Source organism: Egretta garzetta, unplaced genomic scaffold (assembly GCF_000687185.1).
Source record: "Egretta garzetta isolate BGI_Z169 unplaced genomic scaffold, ASM68718v1 scaffold397, whole genome shotgun sequence".
Classification (NCBI taxonomy): Eukaryota; Metazoa; Chordata; class Aves; order Pelecaniformes; family Ardeidae; genus Egretta; species Egretta garzetta.
In genome coordinates, this window is record NW_009260493.1 from 10,451,316 (window position 1) to 10,465,899 (window position 14,584).

Sequence of the window (14,584 nt, forward strand, 5' to 3'; positions counted from 1 at the left end):
GCATAAAATATCTAAAACACTTGGTTTGTTGGTTTTTGGTTTGTTGGTTTTTTTTAATACAGCAATATCTGGTAGGAGAGTTTCTGTGAAGAGCAAAGTCAAGAGAATTTTCCTAAAAAGTAAAAACTACCTAATTTTTAATCAACTACTGCTCAGCCCTAATATTAAGAGCACTATCAAGTGATCTTCTGCAATTTAAAATAAATTTTTTCCTTGCATCTTTTTCTAATAGCCTTGTTGAATCCATCACTTAAAACCATTTTTTCTTCTGGAGGTCCGATGATGCAACCTCTTCTCACAATGCTTGAAATTATTCACATGAATAGTCACACTAAAAATCATAGAAGTGTTTGCAATGTGATTAAAAAGTTGCGAAATATACTGCCAATAGTCGTTCCTCCCAGTTAGATCATTATTACAGATGTTCTTTGGAGTACTTCAATGACAGCAAAATACACAACCGGATGTTTTGGCAGAAACCTGGTATTATGTACATTTTGCAAATGACTGGAAAAAGGGAAACATTGTGCCCATTTTCAAAAAGGGTAGAAAGGAAGACCACTGGAACTACCGACCTGTCAGCCCCACCTCTGTGCCTGGGAAGATCATGGAACAGATCCTCCTAGAATCTATGCTAACGCACATGGATGCCAGGGAGGTAATTCGAGATAGCCAGAATGGCTTCACCAGGGGCAAGTCTTGCCTGACGAACCTAGTGACTTTCTATGATGGTGTGACAACAACAGTGGACAAAGGAAAACCAATGGATGTCATCTATCTGGACTTCTGCAAAGCCTTTGACATGGTCCCCCACAACATCCTTCTCTCTAAATTGGAGAGCTATGGATTTGATGGGTGGACTCTTCGGTGGATAAGGAACTGGCTGGATGGTTGCATACAGAGGGTAGTGGTCAATGGCTCAATGTCCAGATGGAGACTGGTGACAAGTGGTGTCCCTCAGGGGTCCGCACTGGGACTGGTGCTGTTTAATATATTCATCAATGACATAGACAGCGACATCGAGTGCACCCTAAGCAAGTTTGCAGATGACACCATCTGAGTGTGCAGCTGACATGCCAGAAGGATGAGATGTCATCCAAAGAGACCTGGACAGGCTGGAGAGGTGGGCCTGTGTGAATCTCATGAGGTTCAACAAGGCCAAGTGCAAGGTCCTGTACCTGGGTCGGGGTAACCCCTGGTATCAGTACAGGCTGGGGGAAGAAAGGATCGAGAGCAGCCCTGCCGAGAGGGACTTGGGCGTGCTGGTAGATGAAAAGCTGGACATCAGCCGGCAAAGTGCGCTGGCAGCCCAGAAGACCAACCGTACTCTGGGCTGCATCAGGAGAAGGGTGGCCAGCAGGTCGAGGGAGGGGATTCTGCCCCTCTGCTCTGCTCTGGTGAGACCTCACCTAGCAGCCTGGAGAAAAGGCGGCTGCGGGGAGGCCTTATTGCAGCCTTTCAGTTCCTAAAGAGGGCCTACAGGAAAGATGGGGAAAATCTTTTTAGTAGGGCCAGCAGTGACAAGACAAGGGGTAATGGTTTTAAACTAAACCAGGGTAGGTTTAGACTGGATATAAGGAAGAAATTCTTTACAATGAGGGTGGTGAAACACTGGAACAGGTTGCCCAGAATGGTAGTGGAGGCCCCATGCCTGGAAGCATTCAAGGCCAGGTTGGACGGGGCTCTGAGCAACCTGATCTAGTTAGCGGTGTCCCTGTTCCCTGCAGGGGGGTTGGACTAGATGACCTCTAGGGGTCCCTTCCAACCCTAAACATTCTACAATGCTATGATTCTATGAAATAAAAATACAAGATTCCCATACCCACCCCAGACAAAACTGAACAGTACCAAAAAGAAAGGTTCTCTCAGGATGTGATGTCTACAACTTGGTTTTCATGATATAGCACCACTTTACCTAAGCACTGTCAGCCAGGATAAGCTTGTGCGCACTGTGAATAAGTCTCACCCAATTGCCTGAAGTTTTGAAAGTTGATCTCTATTCCTAAGTTTACTTTCACAGTTCTGCAGTACTTTCATAAGGAGGTTTAACATTAGAACTATCAAGGCCAAATCCTACTGCCACTTAAACACCCGTACAGCTCCAAGCTATTCTGTCTATCTGAGAATTCATGATCCATGGCTAAAGGCCAACACGCTGTCTGACAGTAGTTACTGGGCTGTCAGGGTGGAGAGAATCAACGTTACCCTCATGAAGAAAAAGTGAAGATCCAATATTAAATTTTCCTCAGTATTTAACAGAAATTCATTGTCTTCTCCGGAGTTTGGCACTTGACATGTCTAGCTTCTACAAAACTTCACCATACCCAACGCAATTTATCCAATGCAAAATAAAAATCTAAACAAAATATCAGCAACTTAATTGCAAAAAGGGAAATCTTTAAGAAAACATAACGTACCTATGCAATCTGGTAAGAGACGTCAACATTTTATTTGTTGGGATGTTTTTCCCCATACCATGTTTGTTTTTAAGATTTTGTTCTTTTGCTTTCTGGTTGAACTGTATTGAGCAAAACATATTCCCAGCAAGTTCAGCCCTGATGACTCCTGCTAGATTTACACAGAAGTATTATGTATCCATAAAGCCCCAAAGTTGCTTTCTTCTCCTAGATAGAATTAGCACATCATTTACAATTTTTTTCCCCAAGATATGCAATACACAAGTACCCCAAAGTGTAATTTAAGTATGCACAATCACAAACTAATTTCGATGTCTTCACATCACTTAGCTGTATATTACAATAAGTGCTGATATTATTTTAATGTTCATTGATGCCTTTATTTTCTAACAGCAAAAATGACAGCCATTCTTCACAGTGACAATGAGGAAAAGTGTCACTCCAAAGCACAGGTTTTCTTTGCAAATTAAGGCTTCACTGTCTTCTGTGCTTATTATTGTCAATATGCCACTGCTTCAAATATGCTTCTTCTTTAACACAGTTTCTGTGTTCTTGAGTAATTAGAATACATTACTATACTGGTCAGTGGGACAAGTTTTTAAACTCAGATGGAGTGGTAACAATAAAGCTTTGTGCATAAATTATCTCTACAAAGAAGCAAATGCAATATAAAATTAGGCAATAAGCCTGAAGGAATGGCATAGTTTAACATAACAGCCCACTCAAAGTAATTTTGTAAATATACTGCCTTAAAAAAAAGAAGGAAAACATAAAGAAAATTTGCATGGATAAGAAACCTTATAAACTTTTGAGTTATTGAGGTTTTAAGAGACTTCCATTAATTTCTTAGGGCTTCTGCACTTCTACCCAGCTATAACTGAAAAGAAGTATGTACAATCTGAGCACCCAGGAAGAATAGGTAAGTGGGGTAAATAAAAGAACTCTGTACTACAAACGTAATTTTTTTAAATGAGTTATGGGGCAAAAATCATTTCATTTGATGGATACTCTGAAAAGTGAGTATAGCTAAAATAGATGTAGTAAAAAATCTAGATGAATGTGTTTAATAGGAGTGCTTTTAAAAATTAAAACCATAATGAAATGTCAATGGGTGTATGGCAGTGGCACTTAGAGTAGTAAATCTTTGGGGGAAAAAAACAACGCACGTATGAAAACCAGATTGAGCTACTAGCCTACAATTCAATGAAATAACAATAAAGCAGGGAACTGAACTCCAGACCTCTAACATGTGAAAGTCCACACAAGGTCCAAAAAACCTTTACTGCAGCTTATGTCCAACAACAGTTCTCTTTATCAGCTTCATTTCTATTTTTTAGCAGTAAAATTAGTCACCAAAAAATCTGTCACACTTGCATTTCTTCCAGAAGCTCTTGAAAGCCAGAGGAGCAAAGAATCATAGTATCTTTGTTGTCTAAGGCCCCATGGCTCCTAGATGAGCTGAGAAAACTAAAGCAACATGTCCATCAAGATGTACAAAATGACTACAAGAAGACAGCAGCATCCAGCCATAGCAGCATTTTGCAAAGATAAGAAAGGCATGAAGAGGTTTGGAGATTTGCTCTCCCCTGTGAGCCTTCCTCTATCAAGAATTAAGAGGGATGGGAAATTCCACTGGGAGGAATACACTGAACGTCATCGGGATATGAGGGTCTAGAATCCCTTCTTCCCCAGAGGGAGTGTAGAAGGAGCTTCCATGGGATGTGATATAAAAGCATGAACCAGCTGAATCCAAAGGGACGGCTGGGATGACCCAGTAGAAGATTCTGAAAAGGAGGTGACCTTGCTTCAGCATTCCCCTATACTAGCTGCTGTGCATCTCATCCTTTGGCGCAAAAAGTACCCCACAAGCTGCTTAGGGTACTTAGTGGTCTAATTTAATAATGTATTCTTTCACAGGATCCTGAAGGCACCCAGAAACATTAGATACTGTAAATTACCAGCCATGCTTGTCTCCATTTGAGTGATTTAAAGCCCTAGGGCCCACAACTAGTACCTAGGCGCCAAGCTTGAACAAGAGGCTTCCAATTTATAAATAAACTTATTTCATTAGCATTCAATATCTGTGTGCTTATTCAGGCTTGTAGATGTATTTTCACTGCATTATTAGAAAGAGTAAGCAGAACTAGAACTTCAACTGATACCTTGCAAGCAGCTGCCTTGCTCAAGCTTCAAGCACCTCTTGATTCAAACTACAGATTTTTGCGGATAAATAGCAATTGGTTAAGAGCAACATTAACATTGTACTTCAAGCTAATTATGCCACAAGGAAAACTCTCTGCATCCATTTCATAAACAGGAAAAAAATCCTTCCCTCCCTAGCATTGCTAATGCAGGAATAAATGTACTAAATAGCAAAATACATCCAATCTTTACCACACCATTGTCTCATATGATTGGCAAGTGACTGCAAACATTCTCATTTAGGCTTCTGAACTCTCCTGTGTGAATGTAGAAGCGCAGTTCTTTATGTCTAAAAAGCAACTGGGTAAGAACCCTAGAACTGTGAGTTAAGTTGCACGTGCATGCCAGTGTGTGTCTGCAGCATGCACATTTATTTATATGCACATTTACCCATCCTTCAGGAGCTACCCCATTGCTCTCGTCTTCATTGTGGCTACACAGGATCTTGGCCTCTCCCCTGCCTCTCCAAACTCAGTTGCCCCAAAATTACAGCAGCTCCCAAGAAGGAAAAGTTGTTCAAAACATGCAATGAAGCTACACCTCAGACACTTAAAAAAAAAAAAAAAAAAGCAGCAGCAATATAAGATTATCCCCAAAAGGAAGTCAATATGTTGGAGAAGATAAGAACAGAGACAGACATATCTGGATACCCATATTAAATCTAGCTTTCTCACAAATTGACCAGTGATCTAAAACTGGTAATGAATTTGAAATACCTTTTTTAAAAGTTCCCACAGGATTAAAAAGAATGTCATATTTGGAAAATAATTACTTTTCATTGTTGCTTGTTGGTACTGGTGACTTTGTGTGTCCACATTTTCATATGGAATAAAGATCTGAAGACCTCAATGTGACAATGATTAGAAACAAGACCTAAGGAAAAATTATTACCTGGATTAAAAAAGAAGGGTGTTTTCTTTACTCTGCCAAAACTAACTTAAATCAACAGAGCTTTGAAATTTGACAGTGACATGCACTCATACTGCAGAAGACCCATTTTTAATGTAGTTGCCAGAGAAATGCAGTTCAGCTACAGATCATTACTGCATACCTCATGAGCCTAATTCACTAACCCAGTCAGATACAATTACAAGAAAACCATCCGAATGCAAAATGCGTCTTTAAGAAGGCTGTCATGTACAGTTTCTCTGCAATAAAAGAGAATTCAGATACTGATACACGGCATCTGGACTCTCTCATTTCACAGTTATGATATTTCTTTTTGTTTTTCTTTTCAAAGCACTGTTCATCTGCATGAAGCACACAGTAGCAATCAAAAATAACATCCAGTTCAAGAATAGAATGTGAACCTCAGGAAAAAACTCACCAAGTTCAAACACAAAAGAAATATAAAAACTTCCCTTGATAAGACTGCCCCACAGACTGTCACGTGGCATCCTTCCTCTGCCTTCTAGTTCCAAGTTCCAAACAAGGTTCCAACTCCCTTTTCCTCTAGGAGTCCTAGCAAACTCCTTCCAAACTCTAATAGCCCTTCCTGAAACGCTTTTTTGTTTTATATTTCTTTTGTAGAATAGTCAGAATGCTGCAATTTGTCTTTATTAAAGGAATCTTCTTGAGCCCAATGCCATGACAGTCTTCTAATACAGACTTATGATTTTGCACAAACAGGGCAGTGCCACCAGAAGGTGGTGAGGCAGTTAATATAATTATGTTAACATAATGCAGCCCACAACTCCACATTCCATCTTTCCTCTACAAATTCAAATTTTGTTTTCTTTGTGTTACACTTAGGGAAGTTTGATTACATTTCCTGACCTTTGGATAAACTGCTGGATAGATGGGGAGTGAGGAAAACAGATGACAAAAGCTTAGATTCTGAATTATTTGCAAAGCAGGTGTAAAGGCTCCTCCAAGTGCACGCTGCTGAATTAGTGAGTATCCAAAGCTTCGCTTACACAGATCTTCTCCATATATAAATAGTTCTGAGTCAGCTGAGTTTTGCTCAAATTCACAATTTGAGAAGAGTAAGAAAAGTGGAAGACTGGCAGTGCAAAAAGCAACACTTCTCTGTTACTCCCCATCCGTTCTTTGTATGGGTCAGTACAACTACATAGAATGAAATCCACACTACCATGTAACAAGCTGCATTCATCCCTGATACAAGTCTGTGTAAGCATATAACGATTTCTGTAACAACAATTTTAAAAAAAAAAGCAACGACTGCTATGAAAAATGGCCAGTGTATACAAGATTGGTTATAAAATTTATGAAGCTCTCCAAAGAGTTTGCAAAGTGATAGAATAGCATGGGATCCCCCAGGATCTTTGCATCCTGACAAGATTACACATTTTGTGAGAACGTAATTCTTTTTACATTGGCGTATTTGTTCAAACTGATTACGAAAAATAGAAAATAAGTAACTGGTATGGTATGCACATATTAAGACAAGTGAAAATCCACTGTCTTGCTCTATTGCAAAAGGCTATTTTAAGCCACTCAGTGCCTAAGTAACCACACATTTATTGATTCTGAGGAATCATTAATTATTCAAAATTAACCATTCCTATTATTCAAAATTAAATTCAGTAACATATGAGCAGGTAGCTTCCTTAAAGGTAGAATGGTTGACAATACCTGCAAACTGGGTAGCCAACTTGCAAATGCAAGAAATTAATTTCTGTACCAGAGTACTGAGTTCTACTGTACCACTCTACAGATCAATTCTGCTTTCTAGGGAAACAATTCTGGTGCTTTCTTGTCCAAATAATACATTCATCCCTCCATTTTTCTAACTTTACAAATAATTACAAAGAGTTTCCCTATTAGCCTTTAGGTATGTGCTGTTGGTTTGTGTTCCTAAAGAAATTTATAGAATCTATTTATTACATATAGAATTCATTTATTACATTTTATGCAAATTAGAATCAATGTATTCCTTAATTTTTCAGGTTTAATTTATTTTCTCCTTTCAGTCACCCCCTCCTTTCTTCCTACCTACCTTCCTTATGATATTTTTTCTGATTGCCAAGAACTACTTCAGACTTTTTGACTAGATTGCCCAATGAGTACTGTCCACTTTTCATGGTCGTTTTATGCTTCATACTCTCTTCATTTACAGCTCACATCTAAAGGTGGTAATTCCATAATACTTTTAAAATACAACTGTGATGCTTGAGATAAAGCCTAAGAAATTCTTCATCTCTAAGACAAACCAGATGAGAATAGTATTGACTGAAGATCATCATCATTTGCGAACTGGCCTATGGAGTTCTGTAACAAAAAGAGTTTCAAATCAGCTGACATTGTACAAGGCAAAGGATAGCATAAGCTCCTTTAACATTCAGTAAGTCAAAGAGGCTAAATACTGAATGAAAATAAAAATTCATGGCTTGAACCTAAAAGCCAGATGATGATTAGGTCATGCTGACAGGGGAACGTAATGGAACATGTTCTTCTAACTTGTTTTCTTTAGGTAACTTGAGATAGTTTTGGTTTCCAGCTCAGGAGACCAAAACATTTTATGAGAGCTATTTTAAGTTTTTTAAGAGAAGTAAAGTAACATTGTTACAGAAATGAAAAAAAAAAAAAAAAAAAAAAAAAATGTTACTTTATTGAAAGAAAAATCCATACGTGCTATTTTGGAAACTAATCACAAAGGCTTTTCTTTACTAAAAAATAGGACTGATACTTGAGTATTTGTTACATCTTCATTCCTCCATCCCATTTTATCATGTTCATGAACGTGTGTGTTGCAGGGAAAGTATTGTTTTTTAATCAAGTTTTGTGATCCTTTCATTGATCACATTCTGTTCTCATAGATTGCAGCTAGCAAACAGGGTCACAACAGGGGAAAGCTGTTCATAGGCCTTGAATATCTAACTTGTATTTGTCTGGGTGGTAATTGGTTAGAAGCCAGTGCAGTAGTAAACTTGAGCAGAAACTGCGTAATTTTCTTCAGTGGTTTCTTCTAAGGAGCGGGCTAAGAACGGAACACTAAAGAGATGTAACAACAGTAGCAACAGCTGTTGTTCCTGCGTCCATTAACACTGATGGAAGTTGTTTGCTGCTCCCTTCAATGGGAAAAAAGATGGTGGCTATAATAACTTCTGGTAATAACTTTTTAGCTTGTAGTGAAAAAAAAAAAAAAAAAAAACAACTTTTTTATTAAACATTTAGCATTCTTTTCACATTCTAGGCATTTTAATATTTTTAGCACCCTACTAGGCATCAAATAAGCTTTCCTGTCTCCAAGGCTTACTGACAACAAACAGCACATAAATCGCAGGAGCAAAGCCTTTTTAGAACAAACTGAATGCTGTTATTTTTTAAGTAAATTATATGATCAAAGCAAATTATGTAGGTGATTAAACATTTAGCATTCTTTTCACATTCTAGGCATTTTAATATTTTTAGCACCCTACTAGGCATCAAATAAGCTTTCCTGTCTCCAAGGCTTACTGACAACAAACAGCACATAAATCGCAGGAGCAAAGCCTTTTTAGAACAAACTGAATGCTGTTATTTTTTAAGTAAATTATATGATCAAAGCAAATTATGTAGGTGGGGATTTGCGGTCTTCCATCATGCCTCAAGCCTCATGAGGGACTTTAGACTATTCTACCAGAAGAAACATTACTTATACAACCGGTGTATATGAGGCAGAGCTTAGAAGTTATTTCAACAGTTTGCTGCAGCTGATTTCTTCTGAATGCTACCTGATCTCATTTTAATATGATTCTAGGAATGCAGGAGTTGCTTTATTGCATCAAACTCATATTTCATATAATACAGGAGGTTTGATATAATGATCACTAGGTGTTCCAGAAAGACATAAGAAAACTCCATACCAAGTCAATGAAGAATAATTCTCCCCTACTCCTAACTCAGTATTAATGTTTAATAGTTGAAGAAGTGTTGAAATCCTTCAATATAAAGTTTCTGTCTCCCTTCAATACTCCTTTTATTACTATTATACCTCAGAATATTCTCAGTCTCCAAATACTTGTTTAAGTTACCTCCAAATTTTAGGGTAGTTTCACAATGAGTTCCTGAGTTTCAGTCTACCTTTTATTTTCACGATTCTTTATCTTCTGGGAGATTTTTCCATATCCACAGGTCATTTCATATATCATATATACATATTCATAGCAAAATGACTTGTCACAGACAAGACAAGACAATCTTATTTCCTAAAACGCCTATGCCATGTATTAACCATTGTCCCACATGTAAGCACATGGTGATAAGGCATTTGGTGCCTCTTCTCCCACTGTATTTTATTTTTTTGGATGTCTTTCGCCTTCCTGAACCGCAACCAGAAAATGGAAAGGCTTCAGAAGAGTTTTCAATCATGTTGATAATACACTTAGGATGAAGTAAGGATAAAAGTTAATAAAAATACTGACACAGAGATATTTGTACTTTGGATTACTTCTATCATATCCAAAATTTAAGTTTTCATTACAAAATATGCCAAATAAGAATTTATTAAACCCCAAAAATACTCAGAATTCATGTCAGTACTTCAGTCTCTCTGCCAGCTCTGAACTTGAACACTACAGTTCATATTTTAACATCAAAGTTCCTTACCAAACATTTGAAGAAACTCTGTGTTCGCAGCTCTATTGTTTGCTTGTTCATTCAGCCATATATCAAAAATAACAGCACTATATTTTATCTGACCATTCATCTCAGACCACCCATATCTAGAAAAAGTCTTCCAAATATCTAAAAATAATTTCCCTTGTTGTACCTTGTGTACACCGCCTATTACTGTACCACTCCGAACCGCCAAGACACCTCTATCTGCATCTTTATACCTTCCTATTAGGTAGCTGAAAATAATAATACGCCTTCTAGTCACTTATTAATCAAAAAAAAGGTACTGATATTTAGATATGCAGAGCCTTAAAACACAGATTTGGCTCTTTTCAGTATACAGAAAATATATTAAATGAGAGACAAAGATCATATGCACTAGCAAAGATCCAAGGATAAAAAAGGAAAAACCCTTCACAGGAACTATACACATCTTCATAGTAGGGTGACCAGGATCTTTGAAAGGCATATTAGAACTCTTAATGTTTACATTACTATGGATCACACTAAAACATTACATGAAAAAAATATTATGTTAACAGAATTGGCAAGAAACACAAATTATTAGTTAAATTTGAACAAAATTGAGATAATTTTTGTCAGTATAATCTTCTTTAACATACCCATATGGAATTCAACCAGTATTGGTTTTACTTTCTTTCTTCAATACATTGATTGTTAAATAATACTTCTTTTCTCTCATCCAAATGACTGGATGGAAACTGATGGTAAGATGTTCTTCTTTTTTGCATTTGCTACTGCTTAGAAATTGATTCCTGTTTTTCAGTAGCAGACCAACAATACTGTAAATTATAATGATCTTTAGTAAAGACTAAAGACATATGGTAGTACACATCTTTCCAACCTACTTGTAGTACTTGAGCAACTAGCTCTGTACACTTCATCAGCTTTGCCAACAGTTTGTCAACATTCTTATAATTGCTACCACTCTTGATTTCTTTCACAGAAATTATTTTATGATCTAAGATTTATTTTTCTTCCTCTGTCTTCTGCAATATAATAAATATACACTCTATTATACAGCAGATACTGAATACCTTTATGGTCTGCTCAGGATTCACAGGTAGGCATCCTTGTGACCAAATGAGAGGTCTCATTTGACAGTTGAGCTGTGAGCTTGCTACACACACAGGACCAGCACAACAGCAGCAACTTGCACTCAAAAATGTTGGTACAGTTGTGGTGACCACCTTTTATATTCCACAATCCAAGGCTGAAGCCTCTGCCAGGCAATGGAAAACCAAAACTATCTTTCTTCTTGGAGAATGTCCTGCTTATCAGTCATAAAGGGATGAACTCAGTGCAAATGCACATGGAGCGCTATGGGATGCAACAGTGGAAGGCAAAGGTAGTCCAAGGGAGCCATAAGGTCCTGTTCTCTTTTAAGTGAGCACCCCTATATTTTTCATCACAGAATCAGTGAAGAAAATATGTAACTGTATTAAAAAGGCATGGGGACCAAGGAGTAGATATGAGGTCCAGTCTTTTTAACAAATTAGTCGCCTTACCGCTAGACAACATAGCCCAGTTTTCCCCAAAACACTTGTACACTTCTGATGACCTGGCTTTAACAGGAGAGGTGTAACTTAACCCCCACCAGCTTTGTTTGTACACTGACGCATAGAGCATCCTCTTTGGAGATGAGACTGAAATATCTCGGACTGAAAAGAGATAGAAGTTCAGTCCTTGCATCAGAAGTGAGAGACCTATTTCATAAAAAATAGACACTGACAGACACCTCCTCTAACACCTGCTATTTGGAAGAAAAGGCTGCAGTTACCATTTGCATCCAGAAGAACAATATAGACACACAAACAGAGCAGCAGGCCAGGAATTTTGATGCCATATAGATCTGGACTGCAAGTCAGCACCTACATGTGGAAAAGATAACTGAATTTCAGCATTTGGCACCACTGTGCCTTTTCCTATTAATTCAGGGATCTGTCTTCCACCCTCACATTTTTCCCCTGTATCCTTTCCTGTACTGCAAAGTCAACCTTCAAGTTAGTGGTAGGAAAGATTATTTGGATTGTACTAGAGCATGGAGAATGGTTACCCTCCTATATCAGTCATTATGTTTAAACCTAATTTAAACCTAAACCACTCTTATTCTCGATGGTATTAAAATGCTTAAGGTATTTGGTGACTACTTAGTACAAGGTTGTTCTAGTTACCTGAGTGAGGTTTTTTAAAGATACTGAGCACAGTGGATAGTTTGAATAAATGATAAAGATTAAAATTATGCTTGCCAGCCAGGTTCCTCATGGATGCAATATATGCAGCACTTCACCATAAAAAAATTAGAATTATTTTGTTTTCTACTCTTTTCTAATCTTCCATCTCTTCCCTTAAACATTTCATTACCTGTATAATAATGATTTTCTCTACATAACATTTCTAAACACTGGCAGATCACTCAATAACTGTATGAAGCAAAACAATTAACATTTCAGGACACTTAAAACTAGACTTTTTCACAGCAAGGCCACTAACTATGATATGCAAATGCCATGCACAAATCATTTTAAATGCTTCCAAACAGTAAATGAAGTGTTTTACTCAGATGGCATTTGATTGAGATGTGCACTTACACAGCTATTACAATATAATATGTTGCCTTCAATACTTCACTGTGCCTTTAAGTTATACTGGATAAGCAGAACCAGAGTTCATAATATCTCATCTACACAGCTATGGCACAACCCTACACATATACTCCATAATGCACAGTAGCTTCCATGGGGCTGTTGAACAAAGAATGAAAAATGGCACTTAAAATTAATAATATGTCAGACCTCTACGCATATGTATGGTAGTAATATTTTCAGCCAAGGTGAAGCCAGGTGGTGAGGGAAGTACAGAGACTAAGTCCTTTAGTAAAACATTCAGCTTGTTTGCTGCAAAGTTTCAATCCTTCCACTTACACATTTAAGCATGTTACATCATCTACACGATATGTGACAAACTGTGCAATTGCAGTAACTGAAAGAGATCTGTCCAACCTACCTTGTGTAACACTGAACAGCTGTTAGAAACCTTTTCATTCCAACAGCAAATATACTGCTGTATTTAAAAAAACATTTAAAAGAAGTAACAACACGAAATTCTTTAGAAATATATGGAAATTTTATATTACTCGTTACAGCTGAAATTAAGAAACTATATAGATCATATTTTATATTAGAGGGCATGAAATTAAAGATCAGATGGTAGATAGATGATAACATGGACTACTGGCCCTGATAAACTGACCAGGACCTCAAAATATGCATATATTTCTTTAATGAAATTGTATTTCAGAGTAACTGTACCTCCTGATTACAAGCCTTACTGCAAAGGCACAATGTAGCACTGAACATACACACAGCAGCTTCAAGAATTTCAGTAGTAGTGAACTTCACACATAAACATTAAGTATAATGTATCATAGCAAAATAACAGTATTAGAAAATAAATATATTGCTCCAAAGTGTGGAGTATGTACCATTAGGCAATAGGACTTCAAGAAAAAAAACAGGCCGAAGTCACAAATCTAAAAATTACATCCCTTTTGATTAAAGCTACTCAAAATAAAGACTAAAATCTATCAGTAATTTAAAAAATGAGCAGAAAAGATAAGGACAGATCTACCTGTGAAAACTGCATTCTGTAGAAAATATCTTGAAAGCAAATTGTTTATACCTTCTGCACTTATACAACACTGTAGACTGGCAGAAAGGGAACATATATGTTTGTGATCCAGGCCATGCAAAGGTTGCTTGAGTCCTTCTATTCATCCTGTCCCTACTTCTCAGAAGAGAACAACTGCTTTTCAGCTCTGTCTGTGCCTATCATCACCTTCTGCCTCAGGCACTAAAATAAATCCAAGTCCCCCTTCTCTAAGAGTTCACAGAATTTTAAACATAACTGCTCTTACTTGCTCATTTATTCATAATAGTAGACTCATAGAATGTTTTGGGTTGGAAGGGACCCCTAGAGGTCATCTAGTCCAACCCCCCTGCAGGGAACAGGGACACCGCTAACTAGATCAGGTTGCTCAGAGCCCTGTCCAACCTGGCCTTGAATGCTTCCAGGCATGGGGCCTCCACTACCATTCTGGGCAACCTGTTCCAGTGTTTCACCACCCTCATTGTAAAGAATTTCTTCCTTATATCCAGTCTAAACCTACCCTGGTTTAGTTTAAAACCATTACCCCTTGTCCTGTCACAGCTGGCCCTACTAAAAAGATTTTCCCCATATTTCCTATAGGTCCCGGCTCCCTTCAATACTGAAAGGCTGCAATAAGGCCTCCCCGCAGCCTACTCTTCTCCAGGCTGAACAAGCCCAACTCCCTCAGCCTGTCCTCATAGGAGAGGTGCTCCAGCCCTCGGATCATTTTTGTGGCC